We start from the raw sequence: 17,519 nt of genomic DNA on the forward strand, positions 1-17,519 counted from the left end.
GCCTTAATATGATAAAAAATTTAAAGAAACTGCAGTAGTCTTACATAAAGATTTTTTTAGTAAAGTATGTGGGTAAGTGGTTTTGGGGACAAAATATGCCTAATGAGTTACCTGTTTTGTAATATTCTTGTGGAATTTTATTAATGTAATGTTTATGCCATACTAGATATCACAGAGAGATTTTATTTTCCTAATGTGTATTACTCTAATCCAAATCTCAGTAATGACAGTCAAATCCAGCATTATTGACAATGTTCTTGTATATTTGATAAATTCATATATTGGGTCCTTAGGGAGCACCATAATGTTAAGAAGAACTGGCTGTTTCAGGATAAGCCTGTCAAGTCTGCTGTTTCATTTTGGGATGTGTCCTGGCGGGTCAGAATGGAAGTCATCTGGGGAAGTCGGTTTTTCGCCATCCAGGGTCAGTCATTCATCTGTAGGATATCAGTCTCTTAAGGGATTGATTTACTCTATTCCAAAATGAAAACAAAACAATACAACAACTGCTAGAAATGCTAATGTACTTCTATTCTCTGTTTTCCATATATGGAATTGCACAGTAATTTTGAAACTAAAGTAAGGGAAACTTTCAGCTGTGAGATTTGCTAAATGTTGCAATGTACAACTGAGGGAGTCCATGTGAGTGTCCTTCCTGGATATTTTAAAAATAGGAGTAAGAATAATTATCTAGGATGATTATGGATTGGCCCATTACAAACAGGAGGCTGGATGGTGATGGCCGTGCTGGGGAAGTGCTGTGGACGCTGCCGTTGGTGGCATCTGCTGAGGCCCATCACTATATTATTGTTGTACCTCCAATCCTCAACTTATTCGAGCTCAGCGTGTTTTTCTTCTTGCTTTTAGATAGAATAGGAGCTCATTTGGGGGAATATTTAAAAGTAATGTTAGAAAGCAAAATCCTATTAATTTTTATGTTCAAAGGTTTGCTTTTTCAGTAGCTCTGGCCACAGTCATACACTAGGGAAAAAGCTTGTATATTTTGTGAATTGACAAAGATTCAGTATCATGTTTTTATCCTTATTCAGAACCCTGTTCCCAAAATCAAAACAGTGGGTCACCAACAATAAAGAAATTTTATTAAATTGAAATTAACTCATGTTTTTAGCAAATTATAGTGAAACAAGTTTCAATAGTTTTTGTAACAGACACTTGCTACTGGAAACGTGAAATTCACAGTCTTTATTAATGGAATTTTTAATGCCTTCAAGAGTCACATAAACTTACATCTTGCTGTTTTTGATTCCCTGATTCATGTATTTTCTTTTACCAATGACTTTACCTACAAAGAGATTACAGATTCTCCAGAGCCATTAGAAATATCTGTTCTTCCAACATGAGTTAGAATTATCAGTTTAATTTACGAGGTGATTGTATTGTAATATGCATTTCAGAGATCACAATGGGAAAATTAGTTTTGGGTGGAATGATAAATTTACTATACTATCATATTGAGAAGAATATTATAGAGGTTTTTAAAAACAAACGTTTTGTTTTGGAATGGTTTTAGATGTACAAAAAGTTGTAGATTGTACAGAGAGTTTCTGCGTGTCCTTTACTCAGTGTTTCATTTTAATATCTCACATTACTTTGGTATATTTGGAAAAACCAAGAAACCAACATTTGCACATTTACTATAAAACAGAAGACTTTATTCAGATTTCTCCAGTTCTTCCAATGTTGTCCTTTTTTCTATCCCATGTTTTGATCTAGTAAACTACCTTGCATTTAGATACAGTTTTAATTGAAATAAATTTTTAGAATAAGTAACAAATGTCTGTCTTCCACAAAGAATGCATTGCGTGTGTTTAACACCAAACCAATCATCTCAAATCCAAGTCCAAGCGTTGAGAGAATGCTGGTCCTGTGATTGAATGCCTTGGAAGGAACCATTTCGGCTACTGTCTGTTAGATAATTTTAAACCTTCCTCAGGTTTTCCTCATTTCATTCAGTTAAGTGAGAGTGAAGAAGAAACTGCACACTTGACTAACTCTCTACCTTAAATCCTATCCCACATCTCCCCTCTCTGATAACCTGGTAAATGTTCCAGCATTTTAAATTCTTTTTCAATCACCCTTCCTCAGTAACCTGTAGTCTTCAAGTAGGTTCTTGATGAAGTATTAGCAAGCTGCTCTAAAGGGCATGAAATCATCTTCTGTGAACGAAGTGCAAGATGCACATTTCTAGTTCTTTGGCACTGGATACTGTGGTTGAAGAAGGAAGCTTGGTGATAGCTTCTGGAAGCATCTTTTTTTTTTTTAAAAAAAAACCTATTCTGGAAAATTTCTGAATCACTTTCTGTCATTGGTAACACATTTTGCCTTGATCTAGAAGTGATTTCTTCCCCTAAAATATTTCTGGGAAAGGTTATAACTCCCTGGAATCCTGGAAAAGCGCCATCTGACAGCTGCTGAGAGGCTTCCTTATAGAGGGCTTAGAAAAAGGACTGATCCACAGAAGAGTTTTAAACGGAGGAGACAGTGGAAGAAGACAACTTTGCAAAAATACTTATTTTATGTTCTATAAGATGGAACCCTCAGAAGCTGTTATTTCACTTATGAGTCCAATTTTCTAAAAAAAAAAAAAAAAATAAACATGCAGACTTAAATTTAAACAAGGAAAGGCACAGCTTTTTACCAGGAAAACAAAGCTATATTTTAAAAGTTGAAATGAATATTTTATTTGAATAACTAGTTTTGTCACATGAGAATTAAAAGGACATTTGCTTGGAGCACATCAGAAGGCTGGTGTAACATCTACGTCGTAAGTTCTCTGCTTCTGCAGGTTCTGCACCTGTGAATTTAACCAACTTCGGATTGAAAGATACTCCAAAATCAAAAACACAAGCTGCTTCTGTCCTGAACCTATTTAGAATATTTTCCTGACCATTATTCACTGAATAATGCAGTATAATAACTATTTTATATATCATTTACATTATATTTGATATTATCAGTAATTTAGAGATGACTTAGCGTAATGGGAGGATGTGTTCAGGTTACCAGCAAATACCAAACCATTTATATCAGGGAGACAATCCCCTTTGGATACAAAGGGATTCAAAGGGGGTAACAGTAATACTTGTGAATTATTTAACATCATTCCTCTATAGATCTTTTGTTTTCCAATTGACAGAGTTATATATATTTATTGTTTACAACATGTTATTTTGAAATGTGTGAACATGAAGAGATGGCTAAATTCAGCTAATTGATGTATGCATCACCCACATAATTATCTCCTTTTTCTTTTCATATTTTTGTGTGTGTGATGAGAGCCCTTAAAATCCTCTGTAGACCTTCAATACAGTGATTTTAGAATAATGTTCTTTTCATATATAAGAATATGAATTGAAACAAACCTGGGAGATTTTATAAGAATATACTCTGCTTAGAATGTATTTCTATAACAGCTTGAATCTTAGGCATTTTAGATAGAGATAGCAGGAGGTAGCCTTGTCTTACTGAATTCATGTTAAGCTACATGAAAGTTATTTGAAAACTGGTTTGTTCTTGGTCTCTTTTCTGTCCATACTAGCAACTTATTTTGACAGATGCCAGCTTGGATCTTGGGTCAGTCCATATTTGAAGACTGCCTCTATATTTGACCTGACGTTTAGAAAGCCCTGGCTCAGAGTTATTGGCATTGTAACTAGCTCTGATTTCCTGGTATTGGGACCCTTTATTATCTATTATCCTGCCTCAGGCTTTGACAGTTTTTTTGCCCAGGTTCATTACCTGAGTAACAACTGTTTCTTCTTTTTCAATAGCTATCTCAAACCAGATTCTAACTCGAGAGAGAAGTTTACCCTTTAACGCTACACTGGCCTAAGCTGTGCCGTTTGCCTGCCTGAACCTATGGTACTGTCCTGTCCCTTTGGACTGTCAACTCCTGATTATATCTGAATATATATATATATATATATATATATATATATATATATATATATATATATATATATATATATATATATATATTTAACTTATGTATACATATGTGCATATATACACACACACACATATATATAAACATATGTATAGTTCTTAAAAAATTAGTTGAATTCCAGATCTTGCCTTTCTTAGTTCTCTTACATGTGCTTTGTTCCATTATTGTGCCCCCATTCTGAGTGAAGAATTGGGCAGAAGCTGTGGGAAGTATAGAATAAGGCTAAATTCCTGCAGTTTTATAGCTCTGAACTAGTGTGAGTAAGAGACACACACTGAGATTATTTCTTGAGTTTTTAGTATGGGCTCAAGGAACTCTCCTGAGTAAATGACATTTGAGTTCTATTTTGAAAGATGAGTGAAAATTAATCAGGTCACAAATCCTCCTGACTGCTGTGTAACATGGCGAAAACACAGAGGTGTGGACCAATATGGTGTGCAGGTGTATGGAAAGTGTGATGATCACTAGAATCTACTTAAAATTTTTGTTTTCTACCTCCTGTGCCATACTGGGATACAGTGGTTGTGGAGGAATCAATTTGGCAAGGCTGTCATGAGGTTAATTCAATATTAGATCATGAGATTCAGAAAATAGAAAGTACTGATCTCTATCTTGAGTCATGGTTTAATTAATTTGCTATGTTACAGGTAAGAATTGTGACAAAATAGGAATCATCTTAGAGACATTTGGTCTCTCATTATGGTATCAACTCACAAATTTAATTGTGTCAAGTGATATTCATAGAGGTCTGCTATGAATTCAGGTCTTATTACAACCAATAGAACATGTTTGCAGAAGTAAGTCCTTCTAATTATTGCCCTATAACCTTGTCGATAGCAGGTGAGGATAATCAGCATTTTAGAATGTATTAGGTTCTATTCATCGTTGTACATTTTTGTTGCATTAGACACAATGAGAAAGGTAAATAAGACATTGTCACTGTCCTCAACACTATCAGATGAAGTAGTAGAAAATTACATAAGAATTATATAAGACAATGCAACTTAGCACTAAACCGTGCAGTTCAAGTGGGTAATGGAAAATTTTGCTGGAATTAAATTCTATGCATTATTTCTGTGTCACATGTCATTTTGATGGGTTTCAGTCATTTCATCTATAAAATGTGAGGATTTGATTGATATTTAAGGTCTTTTCCAGATTTAAAGTGCAACAATTTTAGAAAGTCTGTCCATAAATTTTGGACGTGGATTTGGAACACACGTATGTGTAGGGAGCCCTGTATCTCTTTAAGATCCATCAGATACAGGAATTGTGCCTCTGCTTTATAATGTCCATAATAAGATATTATTACAGACCTCTGCTTTATAATGTCTGTAATAAGACATACTTGCTGATATACAGGAGGAGAGCAAGGAATGAGGAAAATATTTTCGGAGCCAGACTGTATTGTTGTTTGTACTCAGATACAGATACAGATATGTGATTTCATTAAACATATTCCCTAATTTATAGCAAATTATTGTGATTCTGTGTAAGGGTTCTCCTCTTATTTTCTTCCTTCCTTCTGATCTCTTATCCCCATTTCCTGCTTTTACTCTTTTCCCATCCCCCTCAGACAGACCTCTATAGTGTTTAATATAGATCTTGTTTTTTGCAGTCTTTGTTTCGAAATGGGGGTTTATACCTGTACCTGTATGTCAAAGTTATGCATGTAGTATTGCACTCTTCATATATTACATTTTCTCTACAATCCTAGATATGTAAAATTCTCTTATGTTTCTTAAATCAATGTGTGCATCTACCATATTTTTCCTATCTACTTTACCACTGTTGTAGTATCAAATTGCCATCAATTTCTTGTTTGCAGATTTACATGGAGATCAACATCCTCATATGGGTCCTTTCAGAGACCTATGAACATTTCTTTGGTGGGCGCATGCATGTGTGATCCCTCCCTTGTATGCATGTATGAAACTAATGGATCTTGAGGAATATGTATATGTAACTTGATTAAGTGTTCCAAGACTGTTTTCTAGAAAAGTCATATCATTTTACACTTCCCCAAGCAATGCACAAGGATCCTTAATCTTCCATGTTTTTGTCTTTACTTGGCATGATGGGTTTTCTAGCTTTTGCTCGTCCTACAGGTGTAAAGAGCTGTCTCCATGTTTTTAATTTCCAGGTGGGGACAGCAAAGCCTTGGAAGAAGAATGACTGTGGCTAATGTAGCTACCTTTGGTTGTGTAAGTTGTGATGAACACCTCTCATTCATCATTCTTATGTGGCTGTGAGAGAAGGATCAGGGTGAAGGGAAAGATTCTCCTTCTGTTGTGCCTCTGCCTTCAGGGTTTATTTCATGTTTTTACGGTTTGGAGCATGGCTAAACTGCCTAGACCCAATGTGGCTGAGCAATCACAGGGTGCTATTTGCCAGGCTATGTCACTCCAGAAACTCAAGCCTCATAGAACCTGTTGGGCTGACCAGTTATTTGGAGAGTATTCAGGCATTAATCTAGCTAGAAATTTTGAGAAAGCGTGGTCCTTGAGCTTGCATGTCTCTGCAATAAATTTCAGTGTTCTGCATTCCTGTAGCCATAGCTTGACCACTTCCAGGGATGTCTGTGCCCCCAGGGAATTGGCTGGGCTAGAGGCCAAGAGTGTGGAGAGTGTCCACTGGATGGTGATGTGTGGACATAAAAATCTGGCTATTTTCTTCCTGAAATAAGGGCTAATGCCTAGTTTCCTTCCATTTTTTTTTTTTTTTAAGGAGCAATAGAATCAATGGTAGAGCAATAGTTTGGGGAACAGGAAAACAGTCTGGTATAATATGATTTAATGCTTAGAACTGATTTTGGGGAGTCATAAGCACATGTTTGAATTACCAGACAACTATTCGAATTTTCATAAAGAAATTAGAATTTGTCTCTTCTCTTAATTTATGCTTATTTGACTTATATCCTAAAAAGGCTTCAAAGACTAACCAAACCATTGCAATTATCTGAGAGTGGAGAATTAGTCCTTGGCTACTCTAAAAAAAACATTTTGTGCTGAACTTTCAGAAAAAAAATAGTTTTAAAAAATCATTTTGTAATTATTGCTGATAGGATGACTGGATTAGCACACGGAAATTCACCTACAATTCATCATCCACAAATGGAAAGCTCAAAGCTGAGTTTGGATTGACTGTCTTTCACAGATCATTGAATGAATCGACTCTGGGTAATTGTGCTAATTATAGTTGATATTTGGAACTTATTCTGTATCACATTTTATGAAAATGAAATAGAACAGACTTTCTCCCGGTTGAAACCCTAGTATCTTCTGAGCATGCTGGGGGTTAACTGCTTCCATAACTTCTTCCTCTGATAAAAGCCCATTGTTCTGTGACCTCCCTGCTATGTTCAGGCAGGGAAAACCTTTCTCCAAAAGATCGACCTATTTCTGTTCAGAAGTGAAGGACTGGTGTTATGATTAAGAAAGGGCAAAATTTCTTTTTTGTACTAAATTAGTCCATGCTGCCAGACACAATTTTATGTATTTATATAGCTACTTCCTTCACCCTTTATCCCTCAAAGCCCCTTGCCCTTATTTTCTCTTTCAGATAAAAACAATACCATCTGTTTTATACTTTAGAGTCGATTCACATCATTTCATGTACAATATCTCATTTAATTCCAACCATTCTTGACATGTCCATGAACATATCTAAGCAATTAAAATGTTTCAGGTTTAACTAGGAAGAGTTTAGTCAGCACAAGTTTTATTGCCTAGATGATAAACATCTGGTAACAGGAATAACCCCTTGGAAAATGATAAAATAGACAAACTCAGTCTTCTGCATTCTTCCACCTTGCCCAGCGGTTTGCTATTATTTTTTTTTTTCCCCTGATGCAACCAAATCTCCCTCTGGCAAGCTCCATGCTTTCATTCAGCCTCAATCATCCTGGTTCTTTCTGTGGAAAGCCTCTCCTTAGTTGGCCCACTTTGTGTAGAGTTTCTTTCCTTCCTAGTCATCAGCATGAACATGCCCTACATTTCCCCTGCTCAAGGCTTATGCTAGTGAACTCTCTAAGAACAGACTTTCTCCCAAATGAGAAATTTTTATTCTCAAATGAGAAATTTTATTTTATCTCAAATGAGAAATTACAGAGATGACATCTTAACGGGAATAAACAAAATGGTAAAGGTAGACTCTCAGATACAGTGACACATACAATTTAGGAACACAGAGCCCTCAAATCACAACAGGTAGGAGACCATTAATGCCACCCAAAAGGAGGCAAGCCCTTTCTGGAAGGCACCATATTAATAGAATATTCCAATAATCACTCCAATCTTCTACCTTTCACATTCATCTTTCAATGTGATTTGACTAAAGTCATATGCCTTTTATTTATTATTTATTATTTTTACCTTTTGGAAATAACCTCCCAAGATACACTCTGCCCACAGTGTAGCTCATTTGCCACTGACAAACAAGTATAAAAGATCCTTTGGAGATGATGATGATATTTCTGGATTAGTAAATCTTTCTATTAAGGAAAAATTAAATTGCTAAATGTGGTATATATACACAATGGAATATTACTCCACCTTAAAGAAGAGTGAAATTATGGCATTTGCAGGTAAATGGATGGAGCTGGAGAATATCATGCTAAGTGAAATAAACCAACCCCCCCAAAACAAAGGCCGAATGTTTTCTCTGATAAGCGGAGAAAGTTCTTCCAGTTCACATCTGGGTAGCCTGAGATGTGAAGGGCCTCAGCTACCCATGTTAGACTTTGCAGGACATAAGCAGAGGCACCTGGGACTAACACCTAGATTTCTTACTCCATCTTTACATCTCTTCTATGATTTGATTTTTCTGCTCATCATCAACCGAGATGGTAGGTTGGATGAAGAGTGGACCATTTCCCATGCTGGCTCGCAGGCACTGTGGCTCTGGACCCTAAACACCTCCTTCATCTGCATCCAGCAGTCTGCACCATTCCACCCTCTCTTCCAGATTCACTGCAACTTGATTTCCTTCTTCATGCCTTTAGTGTATATGATCTGCACTAAACACTGTAAGTGCATCTTCTTCTTGGTCTAAGAATCAGAGAGAACACTAGGACATGGAAGGGAATTAATGCACATTTTTTATATAAATTTTTAAACAATAAAAATTAGATATCCTGGAGTCATTTAGCTCCTTAAAGGCAGAAATTTTATGTTATGCTTATTAGTCCATTATTTTTTCCTTAGGTGCTAGCAAAATCACAATTTTCAATAACTATTTGTGGAATGATTAAGTACACAAATAAAGCATGGCATTCAAACTACCATTTATTTCCCTAATAATTTGGAGCTCTTCCTCACCTAACTGACATTTAGAAATGATCATTTATATTCATCTAGTGGTGTTTGGTAGAAACTAATTCATATTGATTAAAATTACATAATTCTATATTGACTAAACTTGCATAATTCTAAATTGAAAGCAAGGATTTTTTATATGCACTGAAAGTTATGTCACCTTTTATCTTATTTCAAACGTCTTTCACATATTCTGTTCCATTCTCATTTTTGGAAGACGGAAGTCACGTTCACTAAAATAGATGTAGTTTACTTGGGTAGGATTAAAAGTTGTTTTTCAAAATACATTTGAATATTCATTTTGTTTTTTATATCAACAGAACATTTCATACTTTATAAAAATTTCTTCCTCTAGTTTTTGTTGGGATCTGTATTAATGGGTTTAAAGAGATGACAATATAAATCATTCATCCTCTGTGAAGAGCACTATTCTATCATGCTTTATTTTGCTCAGGATTCAGCTGACTGCTGCTGCCGACTTTAGGAGCCTGTCAGTTGGCTGATTGCTGGATGAGTTAGAATTTTAGCTTTGCCAGTTACGTGCTGGGCTGGGGAGATGCCGCAGGCCATGAGATTGCACAAGTCTTCATCTCTGGTGTATTTGCCCTGTGAGGTTGGGAGACTAACACTGGACCTGTAGCGTTATCACAGGGAAGTCAAGTTCACGCCATGCCTAACTCTGCTTACATCAAGAGGTGTTCATTAGGGTGCTCCATAGATAGTCACCCTCCTCATCACTATTATTCCTAAAGGAAAAAAGGGTCAAAATGCATTTAGTTGTAATGTCTTAAATTTGATGAAGTGGTTTTTGTTCTTAACTCAGACTGCCACTGTGTCATGTGCTGTAGTAGAGTGACCTGTCTCGAGGACAATTCTCTGTGGCAGCATTTCATTTTTACAAAGTTTATAGGAGGGCAGCCAGCCAGGCAGTCAAGTCAGGGCAGATTCCAGGCACACTCAATATAGGAAATTTGCATGAAATTATCACCACAAACTGCCTTCAAAGAATTGTTCTGATTGTCTAACAATACACAAATAGAACTTGCTCTAATGATTTCATTCTTTTGAGATTTCCTCCCTTTTTCTGACAATATTTCAAAAATCACCAACAAGTTAAAACTTTTGCCAAAACTCCTTATATGTATGTATATGTTTTGCTGATCATATGTGGGAAATTATGTCTTGGATTTTGAGAATCATTCCATCCATCATACGCATACAGTTAGTATTGACACAGTTTATGTATAATAATAGAATCCATTGTTTTTTTCTATCTTTGATCAACATACATGGATTTTAAAATATAGATTATATAATTGTTCTGGAAAACAAGAATGCATCCGTTTGGGGTTTAAATCTCCCACAAAAGCTCATTTTCAATTGCAGGAACTTGAAGCTTGCACTCAAGTGATTTCTGTTCTGCTTTCCTTTGATGTTATTACTTTGGAGTTGTCTATTTCCTGCAAGATGGATTTTCTCTCACACGCTATTGAAATAGATCATCTCACGATGGAGGCAGACCTGACACAATGTTATACTGGAGGTATTTGGTCCATGGCTCACATCCTGTGGCTTGTCCTCTCAGACTACCAACTTCATTTAATATCTTTGTGGTAGAGAGTTCAGTGAAATCAATAGGATATTCAACTAGATTTCCTACTGAGTAAGGGAGATCAATTATGTGCAATAGTCACTTTTCCACCCACTCAAAGGAGCGTTGTAGTAACGAGGTGAAGTGAGTAGCTTCAGGTTCTATACCTTCCTTGGAATACATCTCACTACTTTGAGAAAAGTGCTTCCAGAAACATTCACAAATCACTCCTCCATACAGCTTCTGCTTTAAGGCAAATAATTTATAGGCAAAGTAAAGTAGATGAATGAGGAATTCTAAGCTGATTTTCATGAGGAATCTTGCCTCATGTTCACCAAACAGGTAAAGAGGGATGAAAAAAAATGTAATATATTCTTCAAAAATGGAAATAAGCTAAAGAATAAGCTAAGGTTTTCTAGCTTTTGATTACAAAACTAAAGAAGCTGAGAACTTTATTATTTTTTCCAGTGTTTATGCTGAAATTTATTTATCTTCTATGGCTTGAAAAAATAATCTCTTAGAAACAAAAGTATAAACCTGAGCACCAGCAAAGAACGCACCTAGAATGTTAAACAACTCACTCTCCTTTGAATATCAATTTTCTTCATAAAATACATGAAACTGGTTCATGTAGTATCCTTAGAAAAAGGTAATAAACTTTAGCTCAAGAATGCAGCCACACTTGACCAGTAGATATGAGAACACATTACTATCCTACAGCAAACTATTTTGTTTTCAGTGATGATTTTCTTTCTTGGGACATATTTTAAAATTTCAGTTAAAAAAAGATTACTACTATAATTTTTATTCTTATTTCTATGATCAAAAATAGGTAAAGAAGAGCATATGATTATGTTTTGGGAACTTGTGGTGGTGAATTTATTGCATTCTAGATTTGTTGGACATTTTAACTTTGGGATCCTATCATTGAAATGTAAATTGGACATGGAAATGCTATTCTAAAAATGTTGTCTATATTATGCAGCCTTCAGATTAGTGTCTAAAAATAATTTAGAATCAAATTTTTTGATTCATTTGATAACTTTGGATTGGCTTTTATTTATTATTTAATGATACAATTTTCTCAATTTTTCAATAGATACTATGGCTGACAGTAAGGAGTTTATATAATTATTTCTGTTTCATTCCATATTTTCCATTTAAAAACCTAATCATAAGATAACCTCCATAGACACGTTTAAGCATTTTTGACCCATTTTAAGATGTCAATTTCACGTGGCTAAAATAGATTCTATCTATCTGCATATAATTCACAACTAGTACAAAATGAACCTTCAGGGAAAAAACATACAAAAACAATACAAATAAAGGACTTTATTTTTTTTAGTCAAGATACATCTCATGATAAACAAGTGATTAAAAATTCTAGCTATTTGAGTTAATATTAATGTAAATGTTGAACATATTTGAAGTGGTAGGAGACACATTAATCTACTGTAAATCCATCCATCTTATTTTTCCATCATATATAACTTTCCTGTCTGCAGTGGTATTTATCAGAGCAGCTGTCACACAGCAAAGTAGCCTACCTTTTTCTCAAATGCTTTTTATGGTAAAATCTCCTGACATATAAAAACAGCAAGGGAAGAAGAAAGGGGAAAAGAGGGCAGGAACTAATGACCATCTATCTAAAATTGGGAACCATTCTCAGTGGATACAGCAATTTCCTTCTGAAAGGGAAATATATTCCTATTTACATTTCTCTCTGACTTATTTTAATTACAAAGTGCCCCAGGAAGTGCTTATGCTGTTTATTTCTTTTTCATCTAAAAAGTAATGCTATTAAGTAAATCCATGAATTTCACATCAAATTTGTTCACCGCAACAAAGGGTTACATGTTTCCCACACACATTGTTAGTCACATAAATCGCTCCATTTCCCCTTTATTATATTAACAGCATATCGAATTAAATATGGTGTGCTTTGGCTATTAATAATGTGCTTAAAAATTATTCTTCACCAGAAAATTATTTTGTCATTTCAATAAAATAATTTCAAAAGTTGTAAAAGGCATCTGTTATTTAGGCTTGAAAGCCTACCTGTTCAAAGAGCATGATTTGACACCTCTTGAATTGATTTATGCTTTTCTGATACATGTGCAAAGTTAAAGCTAACTGGCTCGATGCCATAGCACATAGTAAGCAATGATATTCAGAAAAAAATAATGTCACAGAGAGACCTTAAGTTTCCTTTACTTGGGAAAACAGATTTGTAGTGTGACTTTGTGTGTGTGTGTGTGGAACTATGCTAATATGCACAACACTTCTCAGAATTCTTCTAAGCCTACATTTCTATTTCTCATATCCTCCTACCCATTGGATATGAATATGGATTCATATATTTCACTCTAAAATATATGCCATCCTACTATCAGGCAGTCTTTGAATCTAGTAAGCTTCTGCAGTATATTTCTGGAAGTATGAGTGTAAGCTGATTAGACTTCAAGTGGATGCCATTGAGTGAAGGTCATGGGATCTCAGTGACATCTCTTTTGCTTTCTACTATGTCTCTAGATCCTAGGATGGTGGTTGAGTGAATGGATGGTTTGTGCTGGGAGGGCATTTTAGCATAATATTATAGGTGAACTGTGTTAGTTTTTGCTTAGCCTCTACCAAGGTCTTTGTGAGAATTAAACATAGATGTACCTACTTATGTTTCCACTGATTATATATATATACACACACACACACACACTCACTCCCCTCCCAAAGACAAAATGCAAAGTCTGACAGGACAGATCTCAAATCTGGAATGATGCTGGAATGAGCTTCTCATGTTCCTAGACCTGGGGATTATCTGTGCCTTTCTTGCATATCTACTTGGAACTATAGGGATGTTGATTTTAATCAATTAATTTTATTTGCTCTAATTCAAAGTTTTTCAGTGGTGCCTCAGTGTTGGTGATTTCACAATAAAAAGGAAACTCTAAGTGGGGCAGAAAGAATATATATTTTCTAAGTTTTATTTCAATTTGTTCTTATTGTACACACAAGAAAGCTTTATTTCCCAGCATCCTTTAAAAAAATATTTGTTTAGTTGTAGATGGACAGAATGCCTTTATTTTTATGTGGTACTGAGGATTGAACCCAGTGCTTCACGTGTGCTAGGTAAATTTTCTACCACTGAGCCACAACCTCAGCGCCCCTGCCCCTTTTAATTAGAGCATAGTTAGACATAGTAATTGGGTTCATCTTGACAAAATCATACATGCATGAAATTTGATTTCAGTTCATAATCCTCCCTTTTCTCTCCTATTCTCCTTCCCTCCCCTGTTCTTCTTCCTCTACCAGACATCCTTTCGCTCATCCATTTATTCATATCTAATCGGTTCTTTTAACTTATGCATAAAGATGTGGTATATTTATGCATATAGCATGATTTTTTAAGAATTAAGTGTGCATTGCCTCCCTTTACCTGTTCCTCCACTCTGCCTCTCGACCTCCTTCTTCTGTATTACTGACCTATCCTTTATCTTTATGATATCCTATCCTTCCTTTCCCTTTCTTTTATTTTACTCTAGTTTTCACATATAAGAGAAAATGTTCAGCCTTTGAGTTTCTGAGTTTGGCTTATTTCGCTTAGCATACTATTCTCCATTTCCATCTGTTTACTGGACAATGCCATAATTTTATTCTTTCTCACAGTTGAGTAGAACTCCATTGTGTGTGTGTGTGTGTGTAACACTATTTCTTAATCTATTCATCTATTGACAAGCACCTGGGTTAATTCCATAATTTAGCGATTGTGAATTGTGCTGCTGTAAATATTGAGGTGGCTGTATCACTTGAGTATGCTTGTTTTATATCTTTTGGGAAAATACCAGGGAGTGGGATAACTGGGTCATTGTGGTGGTTCTATCCATAGTTTTTTGAGGAATCACCATACTGCTTTCCAGAGTGGTTGTACTAGGCTGTCATCCAACAATGTACAAGCATTCCTTTTCCTCCACAACCTCACCAGTATTTATTATTGTTTGTATTCTTAATCATTGACATTTTGACTAGAATAAGATGGAATCTTTACATAGTTTTGATTTGCATTTCCCTGGTTGCTAGAGATATTGAACATTTTTTTTTTCAAATATTTGTTGGCTATGTGTTTCTTTTTTTTGAGAAGTTTCTGTTTAGTTCTTTTGGCCATTTATTGATTAGGTTATTCATTTTTTTGGTATTAAGTTTTTTTGAGTTCTTTACATATTCTGGATAGTAATCCCCTATTGGAGGAGAAACTGGCCAAGATTTTCTCCCATTTTTGTAGGCTCTCTCTTCACACTCTTAATTGTTTCCTTTGCTGTGCAGAAGCTTCTTAGTTTGGTGGCATCCCATTTATTGATTGTTGGTTTTATTTCTTGCACTTTGGGGGTCTTATTAAAGAAGTCTGTGCCAGCACTTATATGACAGAGTGTTAACTGTATGTTTTCTTCTAGCAGTTGCAAAGTTTCTGGTGTAATTGCTACATCTTGGATTCATCTTGATTTGAGTTTTGTGCAGAGTGAGAGATGGGGGGTCTAGTTTCATTTTTCTACATATAGATACCCAATTTTCCCAGCACCATTTTTTTTTTATAAAGGCTGTCTTTTCTCCAAAATGTATTTTTGGCAACTTTGTTAAGTATCAGATGGCTGGAAGTATGCATGTTTGTTTCTATGTCTTCTTACCATTTGATTAGAAATATATAATGTACTCTGGTCAATGGTTACTTATAGCAACAATCTCTGTGTGTGTGTCACTTTTGAGTAGGAATATGCTAATAGGTGTACCTGGTGTATTTTACCTATCCCTATGACAACTGAGAAGGCCACTTATCCCACATGGAACAGCTGAGTCTCAGCATTCTGATTTGTGTTGGATGTGTATTATTAGAAAAAATGAACATTTGTTGTTAAGTCACTGAGTGTTTAGGGCTGCTTATTATTTCAGCATGTTCTAGACTCTTCTGACTGATACATTTTGTCACTTATAAATATTTATCCTAAGCCTTTGACCCCAAGTTTCTGTGTACACTGAAAGCAAAAGAACCATCTTGTTGATGCATCTCTTTAATTTGACCATTAAGTGGTCAGATTTTGTATTTTCATTTTAAATAAGAGAAAGGATAGGAATAAATAATTTATTTTTAAAATTAAATTATTTTAATTAGGTTAAAATGACAGCAGAATGCATTTTGATTCATTGCACACAATTGCAGCAAAACTTTTCATTTCTCTGGTTGTACACAATGTACCCTTGCACCATATGTGCAGTCATACCTAGGGTAGGGATGTCCATCTCATTCCACCATTTTTCCTGCCCCTATCACCTCTCCCTCCCCCTTGCCCCATCAAAGCTCCTCCATTTTTCCCATGCTCCCCCCCCCCCCCCCATTATGGATCAGCATCCACTTATCAGAGAGAACATTTGGCCTTTGGTTTTGGGAGATTGGCTTGAATATTTTTAAAGCAGGGGCATGACCGGTTGAGCCCACTGGAGGGGTGTGGCTTCTAACCCAGAAGAAGGCTGGGCTTGCTTTATTTATAGCAGTACAGATCAAAGAGGATGGGTAGATATAAGGTTTCAATGTGGGAGGAGTCTTGTTTCAGTGCTTGCTTTTTGGTGTGGCAGGGGTCTTGCAGTGAACCGCTTATTTGGCATGTTAGGCCCATCTCCAGGAGGCTGTGTTTGAACTTGGATCTGTGAACTAGATCAGTGGTAGTCAGCGTGCCAGCATGATTTGGGCATTTTTCAATGGGGGATTTGCCCAGGAGTTCCAAAAGGAGTGGCTTCCCTGCCTAATGGCTCAGTTCACACACAGCTCATAGATGGCTCCCAATACCTTTTATCCACACTGATTTTTATGGAAAGTGTTTAAGACTCTTCTTGCTCATTAATTTTTCTATATGAACTTTACCATCAACTTGTTTAAGTTCAGAAAAAAGTGAGTAGTATTTTTATTTAGATTGTGCTGAATCTGCACATTAATTATAGGAAAATTGCCACCAGAAAATCATATACTTAACAATATTTATTTCCTTCAGAGAGATTCTGCACATTTGCTTTTGTATTTATTTCTAGATTTTAAAATATTGTATGTGGATTCATCTGTTCCTGTGTGTGTGTGTGTGTGTGTGTGTGTGTGTTTTGCACTGGTGCTTAACTACTGAACCACATTCCCAGCCCTTTATTATTACTTATTTTGAGACAGGGTCTTGCTAATTGCTTAGGGTCTTGAATTCATGATCCTCCTGCCTCAACCTCCAGAGTTGTTGGGATGTATGCCATCGCACTGGGCATTTTCATTATGTATTTTAACTGGTTATTATCTATGTGAAGATTAATGATAGTTGAATGTCAATTTTTTATCCTACTAATTTGCTAAATTCTCTTTTTGTGTAGTTTTTTCAGTGATTCCTTTGAATATTTCAGATAGAAAGTCATAATCATCTGTAACAGAAATAGTATTATTAGCTTTTGTTTTCTAATCAGTATGATTAATTCCATTCAATTTGTTTTTATTAGTTAATACCTGAGACATGAAGAGAGTGGACATCTTTGTCCTGACTGTAGATGGAATGTGTCCAGTGTTTTCCTATTAGAAAAGAAGTTGGTTTTTTGTGAAAAGAAATAAATAAAACCTGTGTTTAATTGA

This window comes from Marmota flaviventris, chromosome 12 (genome assembly GCF_047511675.1).
Source record: "Marmota flaviventris isolate mMarFla1 chromosome 12, mMarFla1.hap1, whole genome shotgun sequence".
Classification (NCBI taxonomy): Eukaryota; Metazoa; Chordata; class Mammalia; order Rodentia; family Sciuridae; genus Marmota; species Marmota flaviventris.